This window comes from Hemicordylus capensis, chromosome 3 (genome assembly GCF_027244095.1).
Source record: "Hemicordylus capensis ecotype Gifberg chromosome 3, rHemCap1.1.pri, whole genome shotgun sequence".
NCBI lineage: Eukaryota > Metazoa > Chordata > Lepidosauria > Squamata > Cordylidae > Hemicordylus > Hemicordylus capensis.
Window position 1 is genome coordinate 317,279,168 of NC_069659.1, and position 13,508 is coordinate 317,292,675.

At 45.6% G+C, this 13,508-nt stretch overlaps 1 long non-coding RNA gene across 1 annotated transcript; it reads right to left on the reverse strand.

Moving 5' to 3' along the window:
- Window positions 1-7,058: 7,058 nt before the first annotated feature.
- Window positions 7,059-9,737, reverse strand: LOC128351776 (uncharacterized). Its single transcript, XR_008320032.1, has 2 exons — window positions 9,626-9,737; window positions 7,059-7,351 (listed from the first exon to the last, which is right to left on the reverse strand). It is a non-coding gene; the product is annotated as an uncharacterized LOC128351776 (long non-coding RNA).
- Window positions 9,738-13,508: the final 3,771 nt, after the last annotated feature.

The following is a 13,508-nucleotide window of genomic DNA, read 5'->3' on the forward strand; positions in this document are numbered from 1 at the left end:
AGATTAACCACCTGGGAGCCACCGGGCTCGCCTGTGAGCCCAGTGGCTCCCACGATCAAGCAAAATCGGCCTAGGCTCCCCTTGACTGACTTTGCCTGATCGTGGGAATAGCCCCACTTTGATGTTTGTATCTACTTCCAGTCTCTCAGGGGTTGATAGTCAATCTTCCTGGATATAAGCCAGGGATGCATATCTGTTACCTGCCTCCCAGGCTTAAGTTACATTTTGGGGCTATTCTCATGATGAACAAAAATCGGGCTAGGAGAGCCTAGCCTGATTTTTGTTAATCGTAAGAATCACCGGGCTTGCAAGCAAGCCTGGTGGTTCTTGAGCGGCTAACCCGCTCAAGTAGCCCGCCCCTTAGCCCGGGTTTGCGGAGCGAGCGCTCTGCAAACCCGGGCTATCTGCTCATGAGTAGCCGCAGCATGGCTCCACACCACGGCTACCCGTGAGTAGACCCCTGACCAGGAGGTGAAAAGCCGCCTCCTGGCTCCGGGGGTCTCCCCAGTATGCCCTGCGCGCTCATGCAGGGCATACTGGGGCTTCCAGGGGTCATGCGGCCACCGCTCCCCCCAGCCCCTGCCAGCTCCGTCATGGAGCCGGCAACCATGTGGGCGGCCGATCCGGCCACCCAGGGCTCCCTGCTCGGTCGTCTGTGGGAAGGGCGGACTTAGCCCGCTCTCCCCACAGTTTTGCAGAAAGCAGGTCTCACGAATCATGAGACCCGCCTCTTTGCCTCAAAGAGTTAGGAGTTACAGCTCCCATCATCTCCAGCCACAATAAATTGTAGTTGGGGCTGATTGGAATTGTAGTTTAGCAACATCTGGAGGCTCCCAGTCTGGGAACCACTGAGTTAGGCCTTCCTTTTCTACAACCCTCTACCTGGCTATAGTGAGTTCCCCGTCCACGGTCATAGTTAGATTATAGGAATTTTTACTCACCCCAGGTCCCTTCCTGTCATGAGTAGTGGGGCGTTGATGCTTGCCCCACACCATACTCCAATGTCAATCATCCAGATTGCAGCACATATCAAAAGGGCGAGGTCATTTGATTGGAATGTTGTTAGGAAAAGTCAGACAATTAGGGCCACGTGGTCTCCAATTACCACGTGGTCTCCCACTAGCTGGGCCCTGCTGGTGAGAACAGTGGGGATGTGGCTGGCCCAGCTATAAAGCCAGGGTTGGGGCAGTGGTACAGCTGTTGGCGCAGCTGCCGACTGTGGCTGCCTGCAGGCAGTGGGCCTTTGAGAGCGAGACTGAGGGCTAGGGCGGGATGTTGGGCTTCTGGATCTATCCTCAATACATTGTTGATTGTGTGAGATCTTGCCTTGAAAATGGCTTAGCCTTTCAATATTGTTAAATATTGTTTTTATTGTGACTTTATTGTGATTTTATTATGACTTTATTGTGATCTTGTTAAATTTTATTTATTTTGTTATTTTGTTATGGTTTGTGCACTGCCCAGAGTCATTGTGAGTTGGGTGGTATATTAATGTAATGTAATGTAATAATAATAACTAGTTGGCCTGGGTGCAGATCATTTGCACCCCTAGATTGGGCCAGCCACCAGCCCCTTCAAGCTGGCCAGCCGCCGCCTCCTCCAGTTGGCTGGTGCAGCTCTACTGGCTGGTTGCCTCCTTCTGCCGGCCCATTTTCTCCCTCTCACCCACCTTCTCATCCAGTTGACCGGTGCGGCTCTGTAGGCCGCCTGTCTCCTCCCACTGGCGGCTCAGCCGCCAACCTCCTCCTTCTGCCAGCTGCCTCTGCCAGCTGGCTTCCTCCTCTGCCTGGCGGCATGACTCCGCCTGCACCTGTAGGCCACCTCTGTCCGCCAGCACGGCTCCACTGGCCGCCATGGTCATTTGTTATTTTCTGTCCTGCTAGCGAACTCTCGCGAGATTTCCGCCACACTTTTTTCTGGCACATCTTGGAGAATTAAATATATAGATGACGACGACAACAACAACAACAACAACAAGAAGAAGCCCTCCTGAGGCACTGAAATTGTTTTTGCCCCATAGGAAACTACGTAGAAATATTTTGTCCCCCATTTCCCTTCAAGTGCCTTCCATTTGATGAGGGGATGTGATCCCTAAGTTGTAGGCAGGCAGCCTGAGTCTCAGGTGTAATTCAATGCTACTTTATATAGTTTTTGATCTTTAAACCAATATCCTCAAACCAGGGCCGGCTCTAGGGGATCTGGCGCCCAGATGCAACACTCTGTTGAGCGCCCTTCGTTATCGTGAAAAATAAAAATTTGGAATGCAATTAGTGTGTATTCAAAATTTAATACACAAAGATTTTATGTAATTATGTACATAATATTGTATATAATATAATTATGTATTATTATTTTTATTTTATTATTATTTTGCATTTATATCCTGCTCTTCGTCCAAGGAGCCCAGAGTGGTGTACTACCTACTTAGGTTTCTCCTCACAACAACCCTGTGAAGTAGGTTAGGCTGAGAGAGAAGTGACTGGCCCAGAGTCACCCAGCAAGTCTCATGGCTGAATGGGGATTTGAACTCGGGTCTCCCTGGTCCTAGTGGGTTTCAGGCAGATTGGGTGGAAGATACTGTATGGGACGGAAGTCTTAGGAAGAAGGCTGAAGATGGAGTCAGAGCTGAAGGAGAAAGGGCAGGCAAAGAGCTAAGGTGCCTGTTCCCTTTCAGGAAGTCAGTTTACCAGGGAAGAGAGTCATTGCTGGCTAGATACTGATGATCTGGGGAATGGCTACCCAGTTTTAATAGTTAATTTGTTTAATTGTTTATCATGTTGTGAACCACCCTGAGCCATTTTGGAAGGGCGGTATATAAATCTAATAAATAAAATAAAATAAAATAAAATAAAATAAAGAGAGACCAGATTGAGGACTGCAAGAATTCAAGCAAGCCATCAGGGAACAGCAGCCAAGCCTGTTTGAAAAATTCAAGGCTGAAGAATCCATCCCAGCTGTCAGAAGGCAGGCCTGGCTCAGAACCGTCCAAGGCCTGTGGCATTTAAAGGGATAGCACACCTTTGTCATCAGCTTTGGTGATTGCCACTTGAAAGGACAATTAGGGGGAACTGGTGGAAATGTCAGTTACAGATTCAAACTGATATTATAGGAGGAGAGCTGGTCTTGTGCTGGCAAGCATGACTTGTCCCCTTAGCTAGCTCCGCTCTGGTTGCATATGAATGGGACACTTGATGTGTGAGCACTGGAAGAGATTCCCCTCAGGGCATGAAGCTGCTCTGGGAAAAGCAGAAGGTTTCAAGTTTCCTCCCTGGCTTCTCCAAAGATAGGGCTGAGAGAGATTCCTGCCTGCAACCTTGGAGAAGCTGCTGTCAGTCTGTGAAGACAATTCTGAGCTAGATAGACCAATGGTCTGACTCAATATATGGCAGCTTCCTATCTTCCTATGTTCCTACACGCAAATAATGTGCCATGCACAGTGTGGCACACAAAAACATTATATCTCACCTCCAGCCCCTCACCTCTGGCTCTGACTTTACAAGAAGTAAGGTCTCCAGGATAGCTGAGAAGAGATAAGTATCTGCCTCTCAAGCTATATTATTTATGGCATATAGAAGAACAGGTTCATTTCTCATCGGGTTATGAAATCTCATGGCTCCTCTGTCCCTTACAGATTATTATGACATTTATATCCTGCTCTTCCTCCAAGGAGCCCAGAGCGCTGTACTACATACTTAAGTTTCTCTTTCACAACAACCCTGTGAAGTAGGTTAGGCTGAGAGAGAAGTGACTGGCCCAGAGTCACCCAGCTAGTTTTATGACAGAATGGGGATTTGAACTCGGGTCTCCCCAGTCCTAGTCCAGCACTCTAACCACTACACCACGCTGGCTCAAATAGTCCCTACCTATGCCTGTAAATTCTACTCAATTAACTCAAAATAATCATACTGAAAATTAAATTGAACATTATACCGCATTAAGCAACTAAAACATACTGCATTTTTTGCATTTTTGCCCTGGATTTTACAGGCACTGCATGTTTTGCATTCAATACTCTGCCATCCCCAGAATCACAGACACAGAGTGATTCCATGCCTGGTATCTCCCCATTTCATAAAACATACACCCCCCATAAGCACCCCCTCCATTTCTGCTTACTGTTTTTGAAATAGGAATGATAAAGGATGCTTCTTCTTTGAAATGAGACTGTGCCTGTGGTCTTGCTCGCTCCCCATGTCTCCTTTCTCCTAGCCCAGAGCAAGCAAGGGGAGGAGGAGAGCCTCTGGTCAAGTCTGAGAGTCCCTTTGCAAAACAAAGAGAGTCCCTTTGTTTTGACTTGATGACTTGTTGACTCAGACTGAGCCAGAGCCCAGAGGGGGCAGCTGGGAGAACAAAGGGAAGCCACCCCACCCACCCCCACCTCTGTGAGTCTGTCTGTCTTTGCATTGCAATCCACTTCGGAATCCATTTAGTTGCCTGCAGAGGATACCCTGTCCTGAAAGAGACAGAAAAGCCTGTTGCTTTTCTTCAAGTTCCATTGGCACCTTCCCAGACTCCAGTGGGTGGTGCTCCGATGCTACGCATCTCTTGCTTCATAGAAAAAGCCGGCCCTGCTCAAACTAAAACTTTAGTGCTATTGAGCCCATGAGACCATGTGTGGCTTTGATTTTTAAAATCTCTCCATCTTCCCAGACAAGTGTTATTCCAGCAATACATCCCAAATTCTGTAGGATGGCCTTTTCCCCTACAAATGAGCCTGCTTTGTCCTTTATTGTCCAATTGGACAAGGTAAGAATGAAAGATTCTTTGGGATCAGGCTCCCTGGAAGCTCTCAAGGAAGAATGAGTATATTGGTGGACCCCATGCTCCCTACTACTGACCTGGTCATGGAATTTAAAAGTGGGCTTTCCAGCAAGGATAGCTTCATCTACCTTATCCCTTTTCACTGCAATTTCACTTGTCCCTATGGGTGTTATTTCAGAACTATCCCATAACTCATCTATTATTACCAGAGTATCCTCTTCAAAGCTTGCAGAGACTGGGACTTCAATGCCCCTAGGATCAACAAGTGTAGGGCAGACTGCTGTCTCGGCAGGGCTATCATTAAAATGTTCAGAATAAAGAGGAGTATCTCTGTCTATATTTGGTAGTTCCCAGTCTAATGTCTCATCATGAAAAGAGTTATCTTTGTAGCCAACCTGGTCTTTAATCCTCTCCCTATCAGAAATAGTGTCAGGAGAAGCAATTTTCAAAATGCCTTCTTCAATAGGAGTGCCTTGTTCAATAGAAACACAGGAAGCTGCCATATACTGAGTCAGACCATAGGTCCATCTAATTCAGTATTGTCTACACAGACTGGCAGTGGCTTCTCCAAGGTTGCACGCAGGAATCTCTCTCAGCCCTTTCTTAGAGCTTGCAAGCAGAGGCGTATCTAGGGAAAATAGCGCCTAGGGCAAGCACTGAAATTGCACCCCCTGTCCAAACATCTGACACCCATCTTTCAGATTACTTTACCATACTATCAGCTGAAAAATACAAGTCAAGCTCATTAATCTATTAATATTTCAAAAACCATTTAGCAGTGGACATAGCCAGACCAAAAAAATGCTGGAAAACTACAAATTTCAGTATGCTGGGGCTCATGAAATACCCAAATACTATGTGGAGGTGTACTTGGAAAACTAAACAGAAGTGCCTGTCTAATTCTCTACTATGTATTGTAGCATCACTATTACGTAAGTTTTAAAAATAAATGGAGAATTTGACTTTTCCCAGATACTCTGAAAATAATTAAAGGATATACAGAGTAAACTGTGTCACTGCTTAGAATATAGTCTAGTATTTCAGAAAGACAATTAAAATGAGAGAAAGAGAGCAAGAAACTCCCAGTGGGCCTTAATACTAAGGATTTCACACTGATTCAAAGACAAACTCACCATTAATAGCCATATTATTAAGACATCACATTTAACTCACTTATCACAAGAAGCAAAGTAAGAGTAAATGAATACAATCCCAGCTCATAAGCTTCAGCTCAGTATTCACAAGCCCTGATTCTCTGTACATAGTGCCAATCTGAATATGTGTACAGTGACATATTATATTAAAAAATTTTAAAAAATCTTTTTTACCTGTAGACCCTTCGGGGGGCTCCCTAAAGACCATGGGGGGTCTGCAAAGGTTCCCCTCCCCCTGCTGGCCTCTAGGGCCTCACAGGGACCATTTGAGCATGTACAGTGGCCATTTTTTAAACTTATGTTTTTTAAAATGGCCGCTGAAAACAAAATGGCCACCATGCATGCTCAAATGGCCTCTGCAAGGCCTGGCATGGCCTAGGGTCTCACAGAGGCCATTTGAGCATGCATGGTGGCCATTTTGCTTTCAGTGGACTTAAAAAAAAAATTAAAAAAATTGCGCCCCCCCCTTCAAGTGGCACCTGGGGCGCGTGCCCTGCCTGCCCCACCCTAGATATGCCCCTGCTTGCGAGCCTGTCTTGTAGATGCCAGGGAGGGAACGTGGAACCTTTTGCTCTTCCCAAAGCAGCTTCATCCCCTAAGGGGAATATCTTACATTGCTCACACATCACGTCTTCCATTCATATGCAACCAGAGTGGACCCTGCTTAGCTAAGGGGACAGGTCATGCTTACTACCACAAGACCAGCTCTCCTCTGGTTGATAAAGCCAATAAAGTTGCTTGAACCCCCCATTAGAACTTTCTTTACTTGGGAGACCTCTTCAAATAATGTTAATACTGCCATGAGGAACAAGTACAGTGTTTTCCCAAAGCTGATAAAGGAGGGGGAGTCATGGCTTTCTTCTGATGAGAAGGCTTTTGAGTAGACACATTAAAATCAGGTGGTGAAGTAAGGGGACCTAAATTATCTTGTTGCCTTTGAGGGGTAATATCTGGTAGCCTGAGGAACTGAGTGTTGTCAAACAACGTTGCTATATAGTCACTTGAATCAAAGATGGAGGTAGCATGATTTGTGTCATCAGGCCCTGTAAAATTCTGAGCATCTGCAGTAGCTACAATCTAGTTCACCTCTGGACTGCCCAGGTCCCCCACACATACTGCTTCAGAATCTGTCATGCTATCATGTGTAGCAGGAAAAAAAGTAATCTTCTATAGTTTTCTGCTTGAGGGAAATGGGTGACTGTACAGGAAAATCAAGGAACATTGCCTTCTAGGCAACAACATATTTGGTTATAGAAAGTCTTTACAAGTCCTCCAATTGCTTGTAGTCCACCAATACTACTTGCTCACTGTGGTCTTTTCTTCCCATGAAGGCTCCTCTCTTCGTAGCTCATAGCCTCGGGTCACCACCACAGGTTGAGAGCCCTTTGGCCCTTGCCCTTAGGCTCACGCCTTTGGCAAACTCAGCCAAGATATACCTGCAAGTGGGTGAGGCAGAAACAAAATTGCAGGGTCAGTCCAGCTGGGGCAGCTTTGGTTCTCTCTCCTCTCCCTTCCTCCAGGGTCCCAGTTACCAATCTACACATGAACCTATCCCCTTATCCCATGACTTCTAATTTTTCTCAAGAGTCTTTGATGAGGAACTTTGTTGAAAGCTTTTTGAAAGTCCACGTATACATCAACTAGATTACTTTTATCCACACACCTGTTGACTCTCTCAGAGAACTCCAAAAGGCTGGTGAGGCAAGATTTACCTTTGTAGAAGCCATGCTGGTTCTCCTTCAGCAGAGCCTGTTCTTCTATATGCTTAACAATTTTATTCTTGAGAATGTTTTCCATCAATTTTCCTGGAACAGACATAAAGCTATCCAGCCTGTAGTTTCCTTGAATCTTCTCATATCACCTTCAGTTCTTTATTCTCTGTCCCTGAGAAGCTCAGTTCAGGCACAGGTATATGCTCAGTACCCTCCACCGTGAAGACAGATGCAGAAAACTCATTTAGCTTCTCTTCAGTCTTCATATCCTCCTTAGTAATTCCTTTCACTCCCTCATCATCTGACAGTTCAACTGCCTCCCTGGCAGTTTCCTGCTTCTGATGTATTTAAAGAAGTTTTTGTTATTCTCATTGATGCTTTTAGCTAAATGGCCCTCAAACTCTCTTTTTACATCCCTTATTGTCACCTTGCATTTCTTCTGCCAGAGTTTGAGGCGATTCTCATGACCTGCCAAAACCGGGCTAAGGGAGCCCAGCCTGGTTTGGGCTGGCCATGTGCTGCAACAGGAACTGTGTGGCTCCCAGAAGCAAGCCTGATTAAATGCACCCCCCTAAACAGGGTTAGCAGAGTGTGCTCCGCTAACCTTATTTGTCTGATCGTGTGTCTGCCGCAGCTGCTTGCAGCCATGGTAGAAACTCTCAGGGAGGGGTACCCCAGAAATGCTCTGCACACTCGTTCAGTGAATTACTGGGGCTTGGGAGGCAGGGCTTCCCTCCGCTGCATCGCTACCCTTTGCCCGACTCCAGGACTGCCAGATGGCCGGCACCAGAGTGCCCAAGCAGAGCCACCACTCCATCTGGGTGGGCAATCTACTACGGACCAGTGATTGTCTGCGGGGAGAGCAGGTCAAGCCCACTCTCCTTACAAATCTCCTTTTAGCTCTGCACACAGATCGTGTTCCTTCTATTTCTCTTCATTTGGGCACGCCTTCAAGGTTCTGAAGAAAGTCTTCTTCCCCTTTATAGCTTTCTTGACTCTACTTGTTAGCCATGCTGGCATCCTCCCAGGCTTGATGGTGCCTTTCCTCCTTTTGAGTATACAATCTAACTGGGTTTCTATTAAACTCCATGCATTCTGTAGTGAAGTGACTCTCCTGATTTCCCCTTTCAGTTTTCTTTTCACCAAATTCCTCATTTAGATAAGTTTCCTCTTCTGAAGTGGGCACATATCATAACTGTGCATACAGAGATGTCAGTCGAAATAACACTGTAGAACTTCCCTGTCAAGGAGGGAACCTTATTTAGAGGTTGCTGCAGTTGTGCTCAGTATGTGATAAAAAGCAAACATATTCCGATCTATTTTTCTGTTCATTAATGGAAATTGTGTGGGATTCTCAGGATGGACCAGTCTGGGCAACCAATTGTACAAGCATGTCAAACTGCATTACTTTTGTCTAGTCCCAGCCACTTCAGCTAAATCACTCCATTACCATTGGAGTTTTCTCTATTGAAATATAAATGTAAAATGAATTTTAGGAAATATTAAGGTAAAAAAGGTACAATCAGAAACTCTAAGCTAGCAAAAGTCGATGCAAGAAATATTTCTTATACTCTTCTAATACAAGATATTTCTGGTGTCACAGTTGGTATTAGATTGGGAATTGTACAGTTCATAAAAATATAAGAAACAAAGATGACTATTTAAAAAGGCTTCAGCACTGTATATGTTTAACACATCTTGTTGTTAAGGCAATTTGGTAATCCTGAGTGCCCTGATAAAAATTCTGGAGCTCTTGGGTTTAGCAATTTTGAATCTAAACATTCCCATTAGCTTGTTAGTTTGAAAGGGACAGATTTTCTCACCATTGCCCATAATGTGTATGTTCCCCATCCGTATATTTTCCAACCCAGCTGAACATTCCTCTTGAGACCATAACATGACTTAACTTCTACCTGATGCAAATGCTATTGAATAACATTTCTAAACCTATAACTTGGCAACTTTAGAAACAAGCATAAATCTCATAGACAGTCTTACCATTTGGTTTTTATCCCTGAGGCCAGCAACTCAGCCATCTGGAGACACCAATGTTTCTTCCTCTCTCTGTTTTTTTTCTTTTCTTTCCCCCCACTTTCCCAGAGGAATGGCAGACAGTAAGGTCAATGTTTAGGCAAGACAGTAAAATGTATTATCAGCTGTGCATAATGACATATTTATAAACTGTATGAGTCCTCTGTGCTTTACTATCTACATTATTTAGCTCTTTTCTAGAGGACCATATGTAAATATGAATCCCATAGGTTTTTAAAGAGGCTATGTTTATGTTGTAGGGTGGCAACTATCAGGCAGTAATGATTACTAGGTACAAAACTGTGATGTCATCTCCACAGCTGGCTGAGATGATTGCAGAATTGTATCTTCACTCCTTCAAAAAGAGTAGAGGTTTCTTGGAGTATCTGGTAGAAGTTAGTCAAGTGTACTTACTGATAGCTTTCAGGAGTACATTACAAGCGGCTATTTGGATATCTGGGAGGATTTACCACTGGTATTGGGCAGAGAATGTGCCTGAATAACTGCCATGACATACTGGCTGGTCTGGTGTTTCTGTTAAAGTGTGATATTTGCATTAGATTTAGAGCTTATTTCTTTTAATTCTTTTGTAGCAGGGCCTTTGGGTGGAGGGCAATTGCCCCAGGCTGTGTATGTATGTGTGTGTGTCATCCAAAGTATTCTTTATGTTTGATCCTTGGATAAAAATTCAAGGCAGTAAAATTAATCGGTTAAAATATAACCCCAGGATCAAGAGTTATTTCAGTTCTTATGTAGTCGGTGTCGATTCCTGGCGACCACAGAGCCATGTGGTTTTGATACCAAGTAACAAATGAGTCAACAATCCACAATTGAAGCTGTTCCCTTATCCCATGACTACGAAGTTTACTCAAGAGCCTTTGGTGGGGAACTTTATCAAAAGTTTTTTTCAAGTCCAAGTATACTATGTCAACCTGATCAACTTTATTCACATGCTTGTTGATATTCTTAAAGAATGCCAAACAATTAGTGAGGCAAAACCTGCCCTTGCAGAAGCCCTGCTGGTTCTCTTTCAGCAAGGCCTATGCTTCTATATGTTTAACAATTTTGTCCTTAAGAATGCTTTCCATCAATTTACCTGGCACAGAAGTTAAGCTAACCGGCCAGTAGTTTTCCGGATCCCCACTGGATCCCTTTTTGAAAATTGGAGTTACATTAGCTACACTCCAGTCCTCTGGTATAGAGCCTCATTGTAGGGACAAGTTACATATTTTTTCTAGGAGATCAACTATTTCACGTTTGAGTTCCTTCAGAACTCTTGAGTGGATGCTGTCTGACTCTGGCAATTTGTTAATTTTTAGTTTTTTTGAGACAGTTTAGAACACCCTCTATTGTTACCTCAAATTGGCCCAGTTCTTCAACCCCCAGGCCTGAGAAGCTCAGTTCTGGACTGGGTATATGGTCAGTATTCACCATGAAGACAGATGCAAAGAACTCATCTCCGTACCCTCCTTAATAATCCTTTTCATGCCCTCATCATCATCTAAGGGTCTGACCACCTCCCTGGTAGGTGTTCTTTTTCTGATATATTTAAAGACGTTTTTGTTATTCCCCTTGACACTTTTAGCTATATGCTCCTCAAACTCTCTTATGCATCCCTCATTGAGGTGAGTCTCACGATCAGCAAGACCCACTTCGAGAGGGTTAGCAGGGAGAGCAGGCTTAGCCCGCTCTCCCCGCACACGAGCAGGCTGCAGCCCTTGGGCAGCCGAATCAGCAGCCCACATGACTGCTGGCTCTGTCACAGAGCCGGCGGGGGCTGCAGGGACTGAGGGCCGCGCAGCCCCCGGAAGTTCCTGGATGCCCCATGTGAGTGTTCAGGGCATGCTGGAGAGACCCCCGAGCCTGGGAGGCTGCTTTTAGCCTCCCAGTGGGGGTTTCCTTGTGTGCTGCCATGCCACGGAGCCACGCCGCAGCAACACACGATTGTAAAGCCCGGGTTAGCGGAGCACTAGCTCCACTAACCTGGGCTTAGGGGAGGGCTCCGTAAGCAGGTTACCCTCTTGAGAGCAACTGAGCTCACCACCTGCAAGCCCGGTGGTTCTCACGGTCTCACGGCCTAGTGGGCTAGGCTCCCTTAGCCCACTTTTTGGCAATCGTGAGACTCACCTTAGGGAGCCGGGTCTCATGATCAGTGAGACCCGGTTTAGAAGGGTGAATGGGGAGAGCAGGCTAAGCCCGCTCTCCCTGCACACGAGCAGGGAGGGAGCCCTGGGTGGCTGGATTGGTTGCCCACATGATTGCTGGCTCCATGATGGAGCTGGCGGGGGCTGGGGAGCTCGGAGGCTGAGCAGCCCCCAGAAGCTCCAGTATGCCCTGCATGAGCAGGGCATATTGGGGAGACTCCCAAAGCCGGGAGGTGGCTTTTCGCCTCTCCTCTGGGGGTCTACTCATGAGTAACTATGCCGTGCCACGGAGCCATCCTGCAGCTACTCACTATCTTTAAAACCAGGTTTGCAGAGCGCTCGCTCTGCAAACCTGGTTTTAGGGGAGGGGTACTTAGGCGGGTTACCCGCCTAGGAACCACTGGGCTCACAGCCAAGCCTGGCGGTTCACACGATAAGGTGAAATCGGTCTAGCCTCCGCTCGCCCGATTATGCCCCATCATATGAATAGCCTCATAGTCTCCTTGCATTTAGTTTGCCAGAGTTCCTTTCTGTGCCCTTAATTTGGGCAGGGCTTCCATTTTCTGAAGGAAGTCTTTCTTTTATAGCTTCCCTGACTCTATTTGTTGGCCATGCCGGCATCCTCTGAAACTTGGTGGAACCTTTCCTCCTTCCTGGTATACATTCCAACAGAACTTCAAGTATTGCGATTTAGAATAAGTTCCATGCTTTCTGCAGTGATTTGACCCTTCTGAGGTCCCCTTTCAGCTTCCTTTCTACCAGTCCCCTCATTTTTTAATTATTATTATTTATTTAAAATATGTATACCCCATGCCTCCAGCACTGCTCAGGGCAACTCCTAACATTAATAAAACAAATGCAATGTAAAATAAGAGACTAATAAAATTAAACAGCTTAAGCTAAACAACTTAAAAGACCAGGCTAAATCTACAATTAAAATTCCATTAAAAATAAAGGTTTCAAATTAAAAGTTATTTAAAAGCTTAAAAAGGGGGAATTATAAAAACTAAAGAATCTACCTTATATAAGAAGTAGATAAAACATTTTAAAGCCTCTTTTAATTGTTTTTTTAAAACCTCAGAGGGATGGATAATGGCGAACCTCTTCAGGGAGGGTGTTCCAAAGCCGAGGAGCCACAACTGAACAAGCCCTGGCTCTAGTCTCTGCCAACCAGTCTCTGTTAGTGGTGGAGCCATGAGCAGGGCCTGAGATGATGAGCGGAGGGCCTGGCAGGTTCATATGGGCGAATGTGGTTCGATTTTTACCCCAGTCCTCAGACGCGTAGAGCCTTAAAGGTCAAGACCTGCACCTTGAATCTAGATTGGAAGTGGACTGGTAAATAATGAAGCTGCCACAGGATGAGTGTGACACTCATAAAGTGACTTGCACCCATGAGAATCCTTGCAGCAGCATTGTAGACTTTCTGAAGCTTCCAGACGGTCTTCAAGGGTAGCCCCATGTAGAGCTCATTGGAGTAGTCCAATCTGGATGTTACCAAAGATGAGTGACTGAGGCGAGGTCCAACTTCTCCAAGTGGGGTCACAGCTGGTGTACGAGCCATAGCTGGTAAAAGGCACCTCAGCACACCACCACTACCTGTGTCTCTGAGGACAGCGCCAGGTCCAGAAACACTCCTAAGCTGTGGATTTTGTCTTTCAGAGGGAGTGTGACCCTGTCCAAGACCAGATTTTCCTCACTACTCAGAT